The sequence below is a fragment of the Ambystoma mexicanum genome, chromosome 5q, assembly GCF_040938575.1.
Source record: "Ambystoma mexicanum isolate Mex_15411 chromosome 5q, UKY_AmexF1_1, whole genome shotgun sequence".
In the NCBI taxonomy this organism is placed as follows: domain Eukaryota; kingdom Metazoa; phylum Chordata; class Amphibia; order Caudata; family Ambystomatidae; genus Ambystoma; species Ambystoma mexicanum.
Genome location: NC_090933.1, coordinates 789517839 through 789538279, shown reverse-complemented (window position 1 = coordinate 789538279; position 20441 = coordinate 789517839).

The following is a 20441-nucleotide window of genomic DNA, read 5'->3' as shown; positions in this document are numbered from 1 at the left end:
CAGAGACAAGCGCAGTTGGCCTAGGATCGTCCATATTTGCTACAAATACATTGAAAAAGTATATTATATCCGTGGTTGGTCCCTCTTTGCATCCTTTTAAATCACATATTCAGTGTGTTTTATGTGAGCTACATGTGCCAATGTTAGTCTGCATACCTTGGCTGAGGGTTCAGGTTTTATGAGGTGATTTAAGGCACCTCTCCTCTGTTAGCCCAGATTGGAGTCACTCATTTGAATGAAATCCCCAAATCATTGACATATTTCAACGTGATAAGGTAAATGAAGTGGCACGTTAAACATTGGTGATTCCCACAATCCACCAGGGGCATGGATAATCCACAATGGTTAACAGTTTTCTTCAGCGCTAAGGAGCGATTGAATTTCTCTTGTGATAAGGGTTCAGTTCTCAATATGTCTGCCTGCAAATGATAGGTTCATGGATGAGGCAGGGCTAACACGCAAAGTACATTTTTAACAAATTACCTACCCTGGGCACCCAGACCCCAATTAGATAATTAGAGGTAGGAGAAGGACCAGTCGATGCATTTTTTTTAATTTTACGAATTTTTGTGACGCTTGCGCCAAAACATTGCAGGAACCATTGTTACACAAGAGAGAGCGGAAATGGGAGTTCTGAACTGAGAATATCTGTTTGGCATAGCAACAGGCAATGGCATGGCATGAAACTGCCAAATCACTAACAACTCTTTTTCCAAACTCCTCTGCCGTGATACCCAATGAGAGGTTCCCTACTAATACTTGCTCCAGTCAGCAGCTTTGTAAGAAGCAAGTCGGGTGCCTGGCTTTCCATTTCCCAACTGTGCAGTGATTTCATGTTGGGTAATTCGGGCTCTTTTTGCTATTATTTGGGCTATTTTCTGTCTACTTTTGACAGCAGATCAGTTTTTTTGTTCTTCTGAGGCTGCCTTTCTTCACCTATCTATCCACCCCATGCCCACTCTCTCTACCTCATGGCCACTCTCTCTACCCTCAACCCCACTCTATCTACCACCATCCACCCCATTCTCTCTACCTCCACCCACCCCACTCACACTACATGTGCTAGTTGGGTTTTGTTTTGGCTATTTTGGGCCAAGTTTTCTTCATGTATTTTGCCCCCAACAAACTAGTACCACCCACCCCACCCACAATCTCTCTCTAACCCCATACACTCACCCACCCCTATTCACCCAAACCCGAGCATCTCACCCTATGCACTCCCTCTCTAACCCCACCAACCCAATCATTGCCCTCTATATCCTCACCCTCCCAAAATGCACACTCTCTGCCCCCACCCTCACTAACTCCACCCTGTCTACCATCACCCACACTCCCTCGGCACTCTCTGCCCCCACCCACCAACCCTATCCCACTCTATACCCTCACCCACCCAATCCCCACCTGCGCAGTCTACTGCCATTCACCCACCCTAACCCCATCCTCTCTACATCCACCCACCCACGTTCACCTCACCCTCTCTACCCCACCCACCCTATGTCCACTCTCTCTAGAGAAACCCACCCATCCTGCTTCTGTGCTCTCTATCCCCATCCACCCTATCTACACCCACTCTCTCTACCACATCCACCCTACCCTAGGCAAACTCCCTCAACCCCCACCCACTCTACCACACTCTCACTCTCCCTAACCCCACCCACCTACCCTACTGTCACTCTCTCTACCAGCCTCTGCTCTCTCGACACCAACCATACACCCACACGCTCCATGCCCAGCCACCCACCATACCTCCACTCTCTCTACCATACCGGCATATGTGCAATCTTTTTACCGCCACCCAATTGACCTCTTCTCTCTACCCCCTTACACCCACCCAACCCCTACACTTTACAATCACCCACCCACCCTACCCCCACAGTTTCCCACCACCCACCCTATCCCCACTCTCTACACCCACCCACCCACCCACTTTACCCCACTATCTTTTCCCCAACAATCCACCCTGTCAAACCTGCACTCTCTGTACTCCACCCACCTTACTCCCACTCACTCTTCCCACACCCACCCTACTCCCACTCTATCTACCTCACCCTCATATCCCCCACTCTCTACCTTCATCCACCCACCCTACTCCCACTCTCTCTATCCCCACCCATTCTCCAACACTCTCTACTGAGACTCACCACCCTACCTTCCCCCTCACTTCCCCCACCCACCCACTCTACCCGACTTTCTGTACCCCACACTCACACAGCTCACTCCACAAAACAAACACTCTATGCCCTCTCATCCATCCGCTCACATTTATATTTTTTATTTATTTATTGCATTTGATTGCACGCCCAAACGCTTAGGTATCACGGCATACATACATCTTGAACATACATTTTTGGTATTATCAGCTTAGAAACCTAAGTTACAATGACATGGTTATTTACATCATATTCATATATTGCGGTTGGCATAGACTTGTTACAATAATGTGCGTGTTGCGTTGAGGTTTGCTTGGTTGGTTAGTATTTATTGAATAGCCAAGTTTTAGTTGCTTCTTGAACTTGTGGAAGGAGGTCTCGTTGGTGAGGTGGGTGGGGAATGTGTTCCAAATGCACAGTGCTGCGATTGGGAAGCTGGACTTGCCTGCTCTGGTGGTGGTGAAGCGTGGGATGTGGAGGTGTGTGTTGTTGCTGGATCTGAGAGTTCACCCAGTGGCTTTACGGGATATGGTTTGGTTAAGGTAGGTTGGTGCCGTGTTAGAAATGCATTTATGCATTGTGGTGAGTGCTTTGTGGCGGATTCTTGATTTTATAGGTAGCCAGTGGGCATCTCTTCGGTGTTGGGAGATGTGTTCTCTTCTGTTGATGACTAGGGCAGCTCTAAGGGCTTTGTTTTGCAAAAGTTGTAATTTGGTTACATTTTTATTTGAGGTGCCTAGCAGTAAAATATTGCAATAGTCTACTTTTGTAAGGATTAGGGCTCTAGCGAGTGTTAGGCAGTTTTGGGTGGAGATGAAGGGTTTGCTTAATGTAATAAGCTTGGCTGTATATGCACTGGAGGAGGCAAGTGCGTTAATATGATTTTTCATGGTGAGGTTAGAGTCTAGGTGGACTCCTAATGTTTTGACTTTGTGTGAGATGGGGATGGGGGTGCCATCTATCAGGATGGATGTGTAGTCAGACGGTAGTTTACTAAGTTTGGCTGGCAAGCCAATTATGAGGATCTCTGTTTTTTCCCCATTCATGCAGAGGCTATTATTCGCCATCCCGTTTTAGATGAGGGAATAGATTTTGTTGATGCAGGTAGTGTCTTGTTCTAGATTGCCTGAGATGGGGTTAGGTATTTGCGTATCATTAGCAAAATTGGTACATATGACTCCCATGGTGTCTAGCGGCGTGAAGAGTACTATTCTCGCTTTATTTCTTACACTTTCACTTTCAACCTTTCTCGCTCATATTTGCTCTTGCTCATCATCGATGACACCCTCTCTCAATTGTTTCCTCCCTTGCTCTATTCTCCTTCCTTCTCATTCTCTGACACCCTTTCTCAATCATTTCCTCCCTTGCTCTTTTCTCCTTACTTCTCATCCTTTTGCACACCTGCGCTCCTTGTTGCATCTTCCTTTGAAACTTTGCACTCTCCTCCTTGCACCATGGTGCCTATAAATGCAAAATGTAAAGGACAACAGTAAACGCCAAAACGATTGACTTTGCCAGTGCTTGTTTGTTTGGTTGTGTGGGAGCTAGAGAGACTTCCTTACAATGGCCCAGGAATACAAATTCAGATTAAAAGTTTGGAGGATGAAGGGGGAGACATAGTTTATATGGACATGACTGCCTTGCAGTCAAATCATATACCTTTGACTCATCTACAGCCTTTAGGATAGCTCAACCCATCATCACTAATCTTCTCGCCTCCATAATTGATGCTGTCTTTCTCGCACCTTCATCTTTGCATTCGTGCTCATCTCACTCCATGCTTCCCAGTTTTCCTCTCATATGTACCAACAGTCCATTGACCTCCATTACACGCCTCTCATTTCTCACTCCATAGCAGCAGTTTATATTGATTTTACCAACATCTTGTAGGGTTATTAATGCATGTACAAAGTCATGCACATGTCAACATATGATAAAAGCATATTGCTAACATGAGTTCTTTGTATTGAGCTGCCTATCCCAAAAATGAAATTGCGGGCAGACTGCCTAAAATAATGTAAAAGGTCATTTCCTGCCTACTTTAAACGTCATGTTTTAAAATAAAATAAACACAGGTTTTGTGGGCAGATCAAAACCAGCAATGGTGTCTGTCAAAGTAACAAATTAATTTAAGGAAAAAGCATTGTAGCATGATACATGCATTCTTTGGGATATGTGCATTCTCATAGTTCAGATACAAGCTCCACAATACGTTGAGATGGGACTTGGATTTTAACTTTCCTTGCCCTGAGAACCTAGTATTTTGCGAACAAGTGTGGGCAGAGACCGTCAATCCCTTTCATTTTGTCAATTAACTTTAAAAACGGAAAAGGTCAGTAGCTGTTTTGCCAGGTACAGAATAGCCCAATATAAGCAAAACCCCGAAAACAAACACAAAGTAATGTGAACTGTTAAACCACAGACTCATGGATTAAAGGAGTGGCTTAGATAACTTATTTTCAAACAAACTCATAAAGAGTTCAGATGTGTTGGTATGTGGCTTTAAAAGCCCAGGTAATTCAAAACAAGTGAAGTAACTGGTTTTATGGTTTGCAAAGGTAAAACGTGCATTTAATTTCAAGTGAGGCTGTTTTAAAATATGTGAAAACATGATATATGAAAACCTACTATAACTTCGGTTGAGGGAATGCATAGGAAAGCCAGAGATATTGGCTTGTTCAGATCGAGTAGCACAATTTAAATATGTCATTTCAATGTAAATTCAACCTCATATCAGGTCATAAAATTATCAAAATACATATCTCTGTTATTTGACATGCTAAAAATGCCAGGCAATTGTATTTAGTAACTCAAACTAAACAACATATCAGTATATTATTTGTACATGTTAAACGATGGCAAAATACATTTCAAGAGAAAATTATTGTTTGATACAAGTTTAAAGTTAGATAATGTACTATGAATGAGAGGGTCGGTCTTAAAGTGAAATGGTAATGAAATTCAGATGTGGGAACTGACCCTGGCAGCCTTCTCAACCAGAAAACCAATGACAAAAAGGGGGACATTTCAATAGACTTATCATCAGGAGGATAGAAATGAATAATATAGCCTACACAATGGGAATAAATTAGGCTATACCCCCTCCGAGCCCTTACCAGGAATAGGTTACTTGGGCTACGCAGACAGCTCACTGCTTGTGTCCCACACCACGATCCCCAGCCATACCGCCCATCGCAGATACACAGACCATGCCCCACGCAACCTGAAACCAATGGAGCTACATTCGCTACGCCCCCTCTGTTCCTCACGAAGAACAGGTTAATCGGGTTGCACACTCTGCTCACTGTTTGTGTCCTACACTACACTCTGCAGCCATGCCACCCATTGCAGATACGCAACCCATACCCAACGCAACCATAAACCTCTGGATCTGCTATCGCTATGCCCCCTCCAATCCTCAGGAGGAACAGGTTCCTAAGGCGGTGCACTCGGCTCACGGCATGCATCACACACTACGCTTCCCAGCCATTCCACCCACCACAGACATTCAGACCATGCCCCACGCAATCTGAAAACTCTGGATCTGCTATCGCTATGCCCCTTCCGAGCCTCGTGAGGAATAGATTCCTCAGGCTCCGCACACAGGTCATCCCACATTTCCCTCTCTATGCTCCCCAGCCATTGCAACCTATGCAAACGTGCATGCCCGCCAGACCAATCCATAAGGCTATCATCTGTGAGCTAATCAATGCAAGATCATTCCCAGTGCACGCAGCTGAAATCCATAACCTCATAACTTCCAACAACCTCGACTTACTTGCCATTACTAGTCTTGGGAGGATATCTCAGGGGCAACATGCTCTCCTTGGAAGCAGGGCGACATGGAGCAACACAGGTTCGATCCCCGGGTCCGTGCTTAGAAACCTCTAGGTATTAAGGGCATTATAAATAACCTATCATATCATATATCATTACTGAAACCTGCTCGACCCCACTGCAGGGCCAGCCCTTTCCATAGCCATCCCTCTGGGTTATGCCATCCTAAATTGTGGCACATCCTCCAAAATAGGATGCTGCGTCACCCTCATCTTCAAAAACACCCTCATTATTCGAGCCACGCGCACAGCATCATCCCCAACTGCAAATCCCTACTCGCCAAGCTTTCAATGTCACCTACCGACTCCATCTCCATCCTCCTTATCTACGCCTCTGAGGATAACTTACTGCAAAGCATCTTCTCCCTCAAGCCCAACTGAAACAAATGTGCAATCCTTGGGAACCTCAACCTAGACCTCAACGATCCAGCAGACTCACTCGCCACCAGCGTAGCCACTGCACTCAACCACGCTGGCTTCATGCAACGATCCCTCAAGCCCACCCACTCTCTCTACCCCCCCACCTGCACTGTTGACTGGATCAGCGACCTCAATTGCAACATCTCCATTCCCCAGACCAGATCACCCTGCAAACCTGAAGGTATGGCCCGATGCACTTAAAACCTGAACAACTCTAACCTTGCCCGTTACTTGCTACCCTTGCTCACCTCCCATCCTCAGTGACAGATCCAGCAGCTCTGCTTGACATGTACAAGCTAACCATTGCTCAGACAGTCGACACACTTGCCACACTAAAACTTTGGAAAGCCAAACTGTCACTAAAAAAACTTGCTTGGTTCACACCTGAGCTCCTTGAAGCCTGTGCCAAAAAGCATGCATCTGAGCTAGCTTGGAGAAGAAAAAAAACCTCCCCTGCATCCAAGCCATCTTCTCCTCCCTCACCAAAGACAGAAGGGAAATCCACACTGCCAAGGCCAGCAGCTACAACTCCACAATCTGCAACACCAAATCCAACTCCCGGTATTCACAATCCTCTGGGAGCTATAAGTCCCCTCCTCCCAGCCAGACCTGACAATGGACAGCGTTTGGTGTAACAAAATCCAAGATGCCCTGACTGGAAAAGTCAACTCCTTCAAAGAAAAAATCCTCTCCAAACAACATGCTAGCCAAACCACCACCACCCACAGCACCCAGCACCTTACCGGCCCACACCTGCACCCCGTTCAACTTCCTCCCTGTCTCAGTCCTGGACGTCACCAAGATCATCAAGAGTCTCAAACCTTCACATTGCAAAGGTGACACTTTCCCAGCTCCAATCATCAAACACTGTGCCGAGACACTTACTCCTATCATCACAACCATCATTAATGCTTCCTTCTCCACCAATTCGGTGCCAACCTCCCTAAAAGAAGCATTGGTCCTATCGCTACTCAAGAAACCCTCCCTCGGCCCCATAATACCTACCAACTGTTGCCCCATTACTATGGCACCCTACCCCCCGAAGATCCTGGATCGTGTATCCTACATCCAGGTTCAACAGTACCTCAAGGAGAACAATATCTTGGGCATTCGCCAATCAAGACTCCGCCCCATGCACAGAACTGAAACTGCGCTACTTGACCTGAAAATTCAGCTTGATGCCTTCAAGCCCACTGGCAACCCTACCCTCCTGATGATGCTGGACCTCTCTGCAGCATTCGATCTGGTAGACCACCAAAACCTCCTCTCACAACTTGCCCCAACAGCTAACTTCTCTCCATCGCCCACCAATTGGATCAGGACATTCCTAGCTGATAGATCTTCATGAGTCTTCATCGACTTACTCTGCTTATCTTACATGAACTACATTGAAGACACGCAGCTCCTGATCCCCCTTTCCAGTTCTTACGCTCAGGACTCAGCCACCATTAACTCAGTGTTAAAAGTCATACAAAACTGGATAGCATCTTGCTTACTCTGCCTCAATGATGATAAAACTGAAATCCTCATCTTCGGCTCCCAATCCACGCTATGCAACATTGATCCAGTTTACCATCGACGGAACCCGAATCCCCACCTCTGCTACAGCCAAAACCCTTGGCGTTTACCTGGATAGTAACCTTGACCTTTCGCAACATGTGAACTCAATCATCTGATCAGCGGTCTACACAGCTAAACTGCTACATGCCAGCAGGCCACTCCTCGTGTAATCAAAAAGAATAGGCGTCCCCAACACCATGAACCCAGAGGAGAACCAAAGTAAGACAAACCCACCAAGGGGGAAAAAAGGAAGTTCATGGGAATAGAGCCATAGAATCAATCAATGGAATATACTGCCCACTGTGAGGGAGCTAAGTAAGGGGACAGATCAGGTCAAGGAACATAGAGATATATTCAATCAATCTTTAATAAACACATGTTCAATTACCGTACAATTAAAAACAGCATAAAAACACATAATTGATGGTAAGCATATCCAGTCAAAGTGCATATTATTTTACTGAACATCCTAGAATCTAAGCATAAGTGCATTGTGCCAAGCTTAATTCAGAAGTACATAACTTCCGTGGACAGCAAAGATCCTCAATTGAACCCCCAACTGTATTTAACCAGGGGGATGTATTATAACCACTCCTCTCCACTCCCAACCACCTCTTCATTCCAAGAGCCATCACAGGAGCCAAGCTCGACTACTACAATGCCATATTTACCGTTACTTCTGAACCAAACCTGAACAAACTTCAAACAATTCTGAACAATGCTATCTAAGCAGCCATTGGTCTCTCCAAATTCGACCACATAACGGAAGCCACGAGCGATGCACACTGGCTGCCCATCCGAGAAAGGATTACATTAAAAACACTGTCCCTGGTCCATCGATGCCTCTCCAAAACAGCCCTGACCTACCTCTCACGCTGCTTGGATAAATACTCCTCTCCCGAACTCTCAGATCTGTGAACTGTCACTACCTCAAGATCCCCAAATTCAATTGCCTCTCGGTGGGTGGTAAGAGCTTCCCGGTCATGGCTGCCAAACTTTGGAACAATTTCCCTCCAGCACTCTGAAAAGAACCGGCCTACTGGATGTTCCGCAGAAACTTAAAGACCTGGATTTTCAACTATCTCTGTTCCTCCTAAATTGCATCACTCTTCCTAATGCATTTCCCTCCCCCTTCTGCTTTTTCCCTCAATGTAACGTGCGCCTTGATACCCAAGGGTTGTGTGCACTGTAATAAATGCAAAAATAAATAGATTTGAGTACAAGCTGATTTAGGGTAGGGTGTATGGGCTACTTATGCTAAAACATGTTGCAAACAGTGAGAAACAACTAAAAACAGGGAACCAACTGGGTTGATTGCAGGTAGTCTTGCTGCGAGAGAGAGCAGATTGGATTGAATGCAATGTCTTATCCAGGGGTTCTAATTGAAGATAGGGTTCCAGAGCAAAACATAGTGCTCTGAGTCTGAGTGCTCTGAGTCTGAGAGGGACGTGGGGGCCTAGTCCTGGCACAGGTGCCCAAAGAGGTAGAAAATTAGCTGGCTCCCGCTGGTGGTCCCTGTCTCTGCCTGCCTGAATTTGAGAAGGCGAGAACCAAAGTCAATATAGTTACATTGATCAATTGTCCTTATTTTCTAGAGAATTGAAATAAAACCCATACCCCTTTTATATTTCAAAGTGCATTTGGGGGAACCCTGTCTAAATAGTAGATAATTGGGAGTGGAACTATTGTACACAGTGTATGTGCCATTGTGGATACAAATAAAATGGAAATCTCTTGTGTAAGATGTGTTGGGGGCTTCTTTGCTAGCTTTGGTATGTCCCTTTTTGCTATGCACTCTGTATATCCTCAGAGGTCAGGTCCCATAGACTTTAATTGGAAATTAAAGAGCTGGGGCCTTTTGAATGCCAGTTGTCAATAAAAGTAAATACACGTTCCTTTCTTAAACTAAATGCTGTAGGAGTTGATGATGTTCCGGGGGTCCTGCCCCCCCAATCCAATTGACAGCTGATTTTGAGAAAACTAATGATTCATATATTGATAAGTAGCTCAACATTGAGAACACACACACACCATCATGAAACAGGAATCTGAAGCAGTCATTGATGTGCATCCATACAAATATAAGCAAGAACTGTACTAAAGAACGATTTGAAAATTGCATTATTCTGAACACAGTCTCAGTGATTGATAAGTGGTGGGTGTTTGCTCAGAACAAAGGAAGCCTACAAAGATGTTTCAAAGTGGAATATTTTTTATGACAATGTGGTGATTATTTATCCATTTAAAGGTGCTTTGTTCTGAACATACATCCTCCTCTTCAATACCGGGCGGATGAACATTTTAAATAATTACAAAATATTGTGATGTTTGCTATCATAAAGGAGAAGTGACTTTTGAGTTGTCTTCTATTAAGAATAAAATGATTGGTGTGCTCACTTGTACTAAGTGGGGCGTCATCTGTCTCAATATTTAATTGCTCGTCATTTTCTGTTTAAACTAATTGTTACTGCAAACCAGCTTTCTTCTTGCACCAGAGAGCAAGAGTGTGATTGTTGTGTGTGGGGCTGTTATATCAGCATTTCACAGGGCTTTTACACAACCTGAAAATAATTCAAATTCTGTTGGACTTTTTGTGGTGGATTAGAGAATCTCCCTGAATCAGGTGCCACCGATTAATTTTAAATGTATATTTAAACATCTCTACTTTTAGTTTTTATCTAAGTTTCACTTTTTCACCTATCCACATTTCACCCCTCTTTTAGTATTCTAATATTCTGTCCCCATCGTTATCTCTAATTATATACCCATATCTCTACCACACCTACTTTTCAATTCATTTTTTTTCCTTTCCCACTGACTCACCTTTATGTCTATCTATGTCATCCACTCAACCCGTTCTATACCTTTTTTGGACCTTTACATCATTACATTTCTAAAATAGATTGTAGTATTTACCGTTGGTTATCATTGGTTATATCTTTGGGTTTTGCAAAGAGAGAATTATTAAATTGTTATTATTGCTTTTTCAATGCAAGATTGCATTTCTCTAGCATTGAGAGAAACATACATGCGCGTTAGGTTTAGTTCGCCTTTGGCTAGGTAGCAAACACTTTGCAGGTGTCCTGGCGACTTAATTTGGTATTGTTGGGTTTTGGCATTTCAAAGAGAAATTGTGCCTTTCACATTTGGGGCATAATGAACAGAGCAGTTATAGGGTGTTAATGTTTTGGAAAGAGTTTGTCTTGCAGCACCTGCTCATGAGTGACTTAATGGAAATATGAATTATGAATTATACGCTGTGAAGGGATTGATCAAGATTTGTTGCATTAAAGAAGTGAGCTAAGAGATATGGTTGTTTATAATAAAATGTATTATTTTACATATTCATAGTCAGTGCATTCATTTGACTCCATATTCATTGTGTGGAAATGTTATGTTGATATACTTTATGCTATGCCATTCATTCTGTTTAACTTCTGTTTTGCTCTGCTCTTAAACATGCGCTTGAACATATGAGGTATTACTTTAAGGTTGCTGTCAAACACTGACAGGCCCCATTTAGGGTCGAATCAATGTACTTATATAATGGGTGAAGGAGGGGCACTTACTTTGAGTTCTAAGAGGTAAAGTAACAATCCACAAACCCACATTTCTCTAAATTTCTTAAATATAGTTAACATTGTAGCAGGCACAGAAAGGGGCTGTGCACTTTGACAACGGTGGAGATGTCTACGAGGATTCTAAGTCACAACCCTGTGCTACTTGTCACATTAGTAGGGTGCTAGCTTCTGCCTGGGCCAAGCTACAGGTGGGAAATCTCTCAGTGAGAACCTGAATTGTCTAGCTACCAGGGCAAGGGAATACACAATGGTTGTGAACGTTTTCATGGCCCATCTTCACTAGTCCTTGCACAGCATGGGCCCATACCATCACAATGGAGGGAAATTGCCTTAGAGCACTGGCTGATTGTACACACTCCTTAAACACGGCACACACTGGTACATCAGATCTGGATGGATCCCTCCTCACTGCAATTCTTTTTGCTGCAAAGGCATAGACAGGCACCAGCTTCTTCCTGGAGGGCTCAGCAGCAGTTGCCAGTGTCAGAACTCAAAAGGGGCTGCACGAGCAGTGGCCCCAGAGGTGAGCTCCTCCTTTCCCCTTTAATTCCAATAACCATCACTTTTGAAAGACCCAGATGAATGCATTATCCGAGGTCACAAGGGGCCCATCAGTCTACTGTTCACCCAGAACCTTCGGAACAGACCCCAGAGCAAATGACAGCATCACAGTTCCAGGTTGTTTTTACTCCCCATACAAAACAGAGTATCACAACAACAGGTCATAGCCCATCTAGGACCAAATCCCTAGTGCATTTTCAATAAATAGTACTAAAAATGAGGGGAGCGTGTGAGTACACATTTTACAGACAAGAGTAATAATCCCTGTACAGAATTGATTTAATGTAAAACAGGGGGCGCATTGCTCCACCCTATTTGGACACCCTTGGCCCCAAGGAAAAGGCATAAAGTATTTCAAGGGGCCCATCTATGTCTTATGCCCAGGAGCACCTCTATCTCATTGGTGCCTCCAGTGTATCCCCTGTTTAATGTACAGGAAGTCTCACATGGTGCTTGGTGAGATCAATATTAGAGGTTTCCAGCAAGTGAGAACTATATACATCCCTGCCACCCAGTCTACCTGAACAGTGGTGGTAGATTGGGCAACCTGCAATACAAACAGGAGGTGACTACAACCTTGAACCAAAAGAAATAAGGTAAATGGTGAACATGGACCGAGGTTTCTGGAAACTCCTGATGACCTGTGGGAGAGAAATCTTGTACCCATTGAAAAGCCAAATCAATCCTCTCATTAGTGGTATTTTTGAGTTAGTACACACCCCTCCGCCCAACTGAGAAACTCTCTGACAGTCAAGACAAACAGGGAAAGAAAGGTCTGGTGCTGTGTACTTACAGATCCTTAGACCAATATCCCATCATTTATTTGTTAGTTGAAGGGAGTGGAAGAGTGGTGAAGTTAGTGTGGAGGGCGGCCAACAGGGATGTGTCAAAGGCAGGAATCCACATTTAGGTAACAGCCAACACTGATATTTGGAATGAGTAGGAGTCAAAGTGGTCGATGAGAAAGAAAGCTTTTTTCTTTACAGTAGTAGTGTGCGTTCCAAAGGCAAAAAGTGAGTTTAGAGAGAAAGTGAGAATGTGGAGGGAGGTGGGGATGTCTCTATGAGGTACAGGGGGAAGGATGAAGTGGGGTTGAGTAGGAAAAAGCAGGTCTAAGGAGGACTAGGAAGGAAAGAGAAGGCAGAGGAGAGTTGAGCGTCGGTGGGATGGTTCCTGAGTGAAGTGAAGGCCACAAGAAAAATGAAGAGAAAACAGTCAGGAGATGTAGGGTGGGAAGGAGCTTGGTTATGTGAGAAAAGGTTATGAAAGAGAGTGTTCATGTGTAGAAATGAATTTCAGGATGGGGTGAGCAGGGGAAGTGCTTACCTTAGCAGGTGGGTGTGGAAGGAGAGGGATGTGTGGCCTTAGGCCCGCAGAGGCTCCAAGACCAGAGGCCCTAGGCTACTAAATGGGAATTTTTGTTATGATACTGCCTGGTCACATAATTGCACCTGTGCAGCCTACAGAAATCTTCCTTCAGCTCAAGGCTGGAGCTGTGTGCAGGTGGATGCGGCTGTATCTAGATGCAGGTCAAAACTGTAGGCTGGCTCCTTCAAGACTTATTGATGCTGTTCCAAACTGCTAGTGATAAGGCACTACAAATGTGACACATGACCAAATATATATATTACTTTCCTCTCTGGCACTGTTTATTTTCCTTACTCCTAAACCCACACCAACTTAATTTCTGTTATGTTCAAGCAACATTGTAAAAAGCATGGAACTGTGTACAATCTATAGGTCTGTGTGTGATCTAAATGCTATATGTTCTCATTCTATCCTCAGTTTTTCACTCTTCCAAGGTAAACAACTTGCGTAAAAGGATGCAGATAATACTAATGTGTAATGTGTAAAACTCCAAAATGTGCTGTAGTACTATATATATAAATGTTATTTTAATTTAAAACATATATGTTTGAGAACCAGGCAACACATATTTTTCTTGGCCAATGAGATGTAAGTTTGAATAAATAAGGCAACAGCAGAGAATTCTGCATGGAAGTTGCATGGTAGATCATGATACTAATGTAAGGTAACTTAACTGAGAGACAAGACATTGCAGTTGCTATACTTAACCAATAAACCCCAAGGCCAGGAGCTTTACCAGCCAGTCGGGGCAAACGGACCTTTAACAGGAACCGCAGCACTGTTACAAGCCAGTAAAGTCTCCCCACTGATGGGTTCATGATTACATGCGTCCTGTCACTGGCAGCATGGGTGCATTATTTGTATTTATTAATATTTGTTTTCAGTTCTTAAAGAACTTTAACAAACTTAACATCATATATTTAATAGTTGTAAAAGAGAATGGGAAAGGTACTAACAAAAAAAGAATATCAAATTACATTCAAGCCAAATTTCATTTCAAAACCAATTTCATCCTTCCTTCTTAAAAGGCGCAATAAAACGGTATCTAATCAATAAAAGAGGGAGCGCGAAAAGGATAGAGGAAAAGAGGGAAAGGGGGTGAGGAGGAGAGAGATGTCACAGTTGATCCCAATAAATAGTTTAAAACATACAAAAGACGTATGTAAGATATAAAACAGTATTACATTCGATCCTCTACACTCACACTCCAGCCCAGGGCTTGGACCTTACCCTCACAGACATTCCTCACTTATGAATTTTAGCCTTCAAATATTTTTCTGCCACCAGACCCGATAAAGTGCAACGTGCAATGAATCTGATCCCGAATTCAGACAATATATCCAGAAGTCCTCAGTCTTAATAATGTCATAGTTATATACAAACTTATCAAAGATACACTTGTATATCGACCTCCAGGGGGATTCTGAATTGTGACCCTCGAAGTGTTAGCAGTGGGAGCGGATTTGTACGTAAGTGCAGCTTAAGATTTAATACTGCAGGACTTGCACTTTGAAGTAGGTAAGCCTGTGCTTTCATGTGTCTGTGGGACACCTGTGACACGCTGTTATAATTCTGTAGGCTAGACAAGTGCATAAAATGTTTGTTCCAGTCCCATAGATTGGTCTTTCTATGAAGGGAGTTTTTTATTGCTTCAAAATTTGTGACACATTCTGGTTGCTTCACCCAGTTAATACATCTGACGAATTCCAGAATTTTAAGTCTTCCAAATTTCTTCCGCATTTACCCACTTTAGAATTGTAAATATCCCCCCATTACCTTCAACAAGGGGCACTCCGGTGCGTTTCTGGATTGAATGTAAAGTTCACTCCTCTTTTTCAGCAGTTGGGTGCGTAAGGAGACAATCACCGGCTCGAGTCTCAATTACTCCATTGGGGTTGTTGGTGGCCGATCTAATACCTTGCACCAAAAAATTCCATCCAAACGATTCAACCACCCTACATCCCCCATTGTAAGTGCCTCAACGCCAGACATTACAATGGGGCAGTAGCACTGTTTGTAGCGTGTCAACACCCCCTCAATAGTATAACCTTGTAAATTTACAAAAGAGGAACACAAACTGCCATGCCTTTCCCACTTTTGCTTCCCTTATAAACTGGTAACCGTTGTCATTGCTCATATCCAATCCCAGATGGGTATACCTGTTTACACATTCAATGTTACCTATTATAGTTGTCATTGCCAGCTTGTGCACCTGTTTGCCCGCGCCAAGCATGCTTTTAGTCTTGGTGACGTTTATGACCAATTTGTTTTTTAATGCATAGTTGTGAAGTTCATTCAGCATACATTTCATACCTCTATACGTATGATCAAAGATCACTAAATCGTCTGTGTAAAGCATGCTCTGTACCCAGTTTGGGGGTCAGTTAGAGTTAGCCAACAGCCGAGGTGGAAGATCGGCCAGGTACAGATTGAACAACAGGGAGCCAGCACACAACCTTGCTTGGCTCCCCTGTTTACTTGAATTTGTCCCGACATTTCACCTCCCTTTTCCAATCGCACACGAGCTGTGGTGTTCTTTTTTAGGAGCTGAAGCACATAAACCAGCCAGTCTGGGCATGCCATAGACCGCAACTTGTGCCATAATATCTCACAGTCAACTCGATCAAATGCTGACCGAAAGTCGACATATCTGTCTTTGCCAATGGAGCCCTTCATAGATCTATCTAACAGTCATGTTGTGGGTTGTGGATGAACCTGGACGGAAACCCGTCTGGTATGAATAGAGGGCCTCCTGTGTCTTCCCCGTTACATCCAACATTGACAGCCGCCTATAATTTTCAGGAATGTTTCTGTCTCCCTTCTTAAAGACAGTAGACTGCCATCATGAGGACGGAATATAGTGTTCATTAGAAACTCTTTCGAACAGCACAATCAAAATGCTGGCCCAGATCACTAATATTTACATTCAAATTCAATAACTTTCACTGCCACTCTGCATTCTTGATTGAAAGTTTCCAACACCAGAGCCAGTTGCGATACCCATGTTTTTTTGATCTTATCCTAGATAATTTCTCCTCCACCAGATACCAAGAATTTCTGATATTTCTCAGGGCTCTTCTGAACTTACACTTAGTGTCTTCGATCACAACATCAAATACATTTATTTTATTGTTATTGGATTTTATTGTTAATTTGTAATGTGCCTATACACAAGTGTTTTGAGATGCAGCACAGCAAGAAGGGCTGGGGGATCAGGGAGGAGAAAGTATGGATCCTAGTAGGCCTTAAGGCATTCAGATCGTGCAAATGTGGTAACAGGAAGTGCAAGGAGGAGGGAAAGTGGGGACTTGCAAGAGCTGAGTGGAAAAGCCCATAAGAAAGAAGAGGGCAAGGGAGGCCAGGTGGAAGGGCCAGGGGAAGGAAGAAGGGGAGCCGGGTTCCACAACTAAGTGCAAGTTAAGGGACCAAATGGCTCCAAGGGTGCAGACCAGTTGGCCCTGTTGTATGGGGGGCGTGAGGGCAAGTGCAGAATCAGGGTTGGGATGAGGGGGTCAAGGAAGAACAAGTGCACAGGTAGACTGGGCAGGGGAGGGCCTGGTGCCCTGTATGACTCTGAAGGCACTAGGCTCCCGTTTCAGCCTGCATTACTTAGGTTACTGTGGGTTGTATAGTTGCCCAAGCTCCTTTGCTCCCACTTCCATCCGAATCGGGGTACAGCACGTGGGTTGCCGACATTCTTTGAGAATGCACTGCCACCATAGAAGGTAAAGGAGAAGGAGGCAGGGGTTCCTGAGTCCGCGTTTTTGGCAGAGCGGGCTCCGTAGCAATTATAGTTTTTTGTACCCCTTATTGTAAGGTGTCTTGCAGTATATAACATAAATTAAGCAATGAATTGTTATTGATGTTGCCAAATCCCGTGCAGGAACGGTTGATGGTTTCCATAGGCACCCACTCTTCTTGATCAGTCTGTATGATATTCCTTCAATCTTGGCTTGCTTCTACCTCGCGGTGAAAAAAATCTTTGATTTTCCCTTGCACGCAGCTGCCATTCACCCACTCAGTCTCTGGACCATTTCCCTCGTCCAATTCAATTGCCTTTTGAGACTCGTTGGCTATTGTCCGTAACCTAGTCATGGCCATTTTCCCATAAGGCTTTATTTGCCAAAGCCTTGCACTTATCCCTTTTAAAATGATCGTTCCCCGCGCATCAACAAAGAACTATACCGCAAGGGATATTGACCAATGAGTTTGCGGGTGGAAAAAAGTGTTAATTTTAATGTAAGGTGCCCCAGTCTTTTTCTTCGCATATTAGGGGGATGTATATATGGCGCCTGTCCAGCCCAGCTCCAGTGAATCACTTGCTACTAAACAAGGCGGGGTGGGCTTGCTTTCCCTTGGCTTTCTTGCTGCTGTGTCCATGGTTGATGGACCTCGCGTCGCACCCTGTCCACCCAACCACCACAACACTTGGATTGTCACACTTCACGCGTGCGTGTGCTTCCCGCACAGAGTTTAATTTAAGCTCCAGCCCTTAAAGAGATAGCAGCATGTAAGAGTTTCTGGAGAGGCAAACTACAAAAGCAGCTCCAGTAAACCGCCAGCACCAGTAACACCAAATCATGTGGCTTCTAACACTGGGCGCATCATGGAGAAAGCCATTGGAGTAAGCAAGGAACCAGATTTGGGAGCAGGGCCATCCCCAGGCATCTGCCTTCTGTGATATCACCCAGGGCTGCACGGTCATGAGGGCCCTGCAGGCAGGCACTAGCTGCCACTTGTAAATCACGTAATACAAGTTTGTTGTCAAGAATGGATGCTGACCGTCACCTCAGATCCCTCTGTGACTCTATAGAGAAAAATATCCGCCCCTCCCATGTCGGCAGCCCATGTCCATCAGATGCGGCATGGCAAGTCTGACTGGAGCGTCAAAAATACAACATATCGCTCGTTTTGCTTTGCAGAGCATTTAAAGTGTATGCGATTCATAAGTGATGGCTCATTGAGGTAGCTATTGTTTTAGATAAGATGTTCTTAATGTTTTGGTTGAAAGAACTGAAAAGGTGCAACGTTATTCTGAAAACACACTCAAAGCACCAGTTAACCACCTAAATCAATGCCTTCATCCATGACAATCAGTGGTCGAAGTGAGCGGGAACGGTAGGGAGCGTTGTTCCACTACTTTTATGTTTTACTGTGAACAGCTCCACTACTTTGCGCAATCACTTTCACCATTCCTGAACTGTTCTTTGTGAAGTTAAAGCTCACTTCTCCACTTTACCACCGGATTTCAGGTACAGCTAAACTGAAATTTGTTTCAACTCATTCGCCTGTCAACCAGCATAACTGCAACTCAAGAAAAATATGTTGCACGTTGTGCCTTTCCTTCCTACTCTGTCCCCCACCGGAGTCACAGTTCCACTACTTTTTTTGGTACACTTCTATCACTGATGACAATTAAAGTAGGCCACAGAGCATTTTAAAATATTTCCCTACTATTCATGTGTTTTTATTTGATAGACGAAAAAGCATATTTTATTTTTGTTGAAAATCACATTTTCTGCTCATCATTTTTATTCTTTGAAAAACAATAAAAAACAACCAGGTTACTTTAGTGCACATGTTTATTCTGACTATAAGTCTTGAAAGTACATTTACAAAACCCACATGCAATTTTAGAGCATTATGCTTAATTGCATTCTGGTATTAGTAGCCGTCCATTTAAGATGGGGGAAAGTAACTTCACAATCAGACCATTTCTGCTTAACATATTTATTTACATTTTTACATATTTGTCAGAGTACTTTACTATAATGTCTGTACTTTCAAGTCATCTTTATAATACCGAGTATTGTTGAAAGCCAAAGAGTGGGCTATGGAGTGGAAAGGAGGAGAGAGCATGTCAGTCATGATCATTAGCTGGAGATATGGGAAGAGAGATTGCAGGCGACAGGAAAGGTTGTTTTCCCTGGACCATGCCACGTGCTGATTTTCAAGGCACAAGTTGAGGGTACACCTGGGTGGACAGTGTGCGCCCACTTTTTCCAGAGGGCAGATGCCAGCGTTCTGGGTGATTTTGAGTTCAGCATTATAAAAAAATATGTACTTGCGTGTGTGTTTGGCCAATGCCATTTGAGCCCAGGCCTTCACATTGCAAGGACAGACACCCACAAGCTCACAAAAAGACATCATAAAAGCATGTCATGTATGCATGCATACTGGGCTACTGCTCAATCCTACTCCTTGGCCTTCCCCTTTATTCCTTCCTCCCCCTAGAAAAAGTCCTCAACTTTGCTACACACACTCTCTACAACCTACCCAGAGCCTCCCCCACTTCTTCCTACGACAACATGCTAGTTGACACTACATGCACAATTGCCCTCTTTTCAGGTTCCTTCTCTTAGTCTATTAATGATCTTGCTCCTTAAAGCCTGTATGATTTTTGCTCAGTTTACTCACCATCTTGTTCTCTCCAATACTCCTCTGTTATGTTAATGTTAATGATAATGTTAAAAGATATTTGTACCGCGCACTATCACCACCGGAGTGGTCCCCTGGCGCTCTGGTGGCTCTGAAAGAGGAGGGGAGGTTGAGTTAGTGGGAGGAAGCAGGAAAAATGCACGAGAGCAGTGATGTGCTGTTGGCGGCCTCAACCCGGTGGGTCCGTTGGCTGGGCCTGGGGTGTTTGCGGCTGTTAGATGTTGTGTACTGTTGTGCGAGTCTATGTGTGAATTTTGTTTTGTTGTTGCAATGTAGTGAAGTTTGTGCGGTTTGTTGTGCTGTAGGTTTTTTTGGTTGCGTTTGGTTTGGAGTTTTAGAGGTGTATGCAGAGGGTGAAATTGGTAGTGGAGTTGGTTAGTTGTCATTTCTATCCTGAGTTGCGGTGCTAGGCTTGCATAGTCTCCCCTGATGCACTGCTGTCCTGATCTGGGCCTGTCAGGCTTCAAGGTCCCTTTTCATCTGGCCCCCACCTCTATCAGGCTCTCTCATAGCCCCACCTGTCCTCA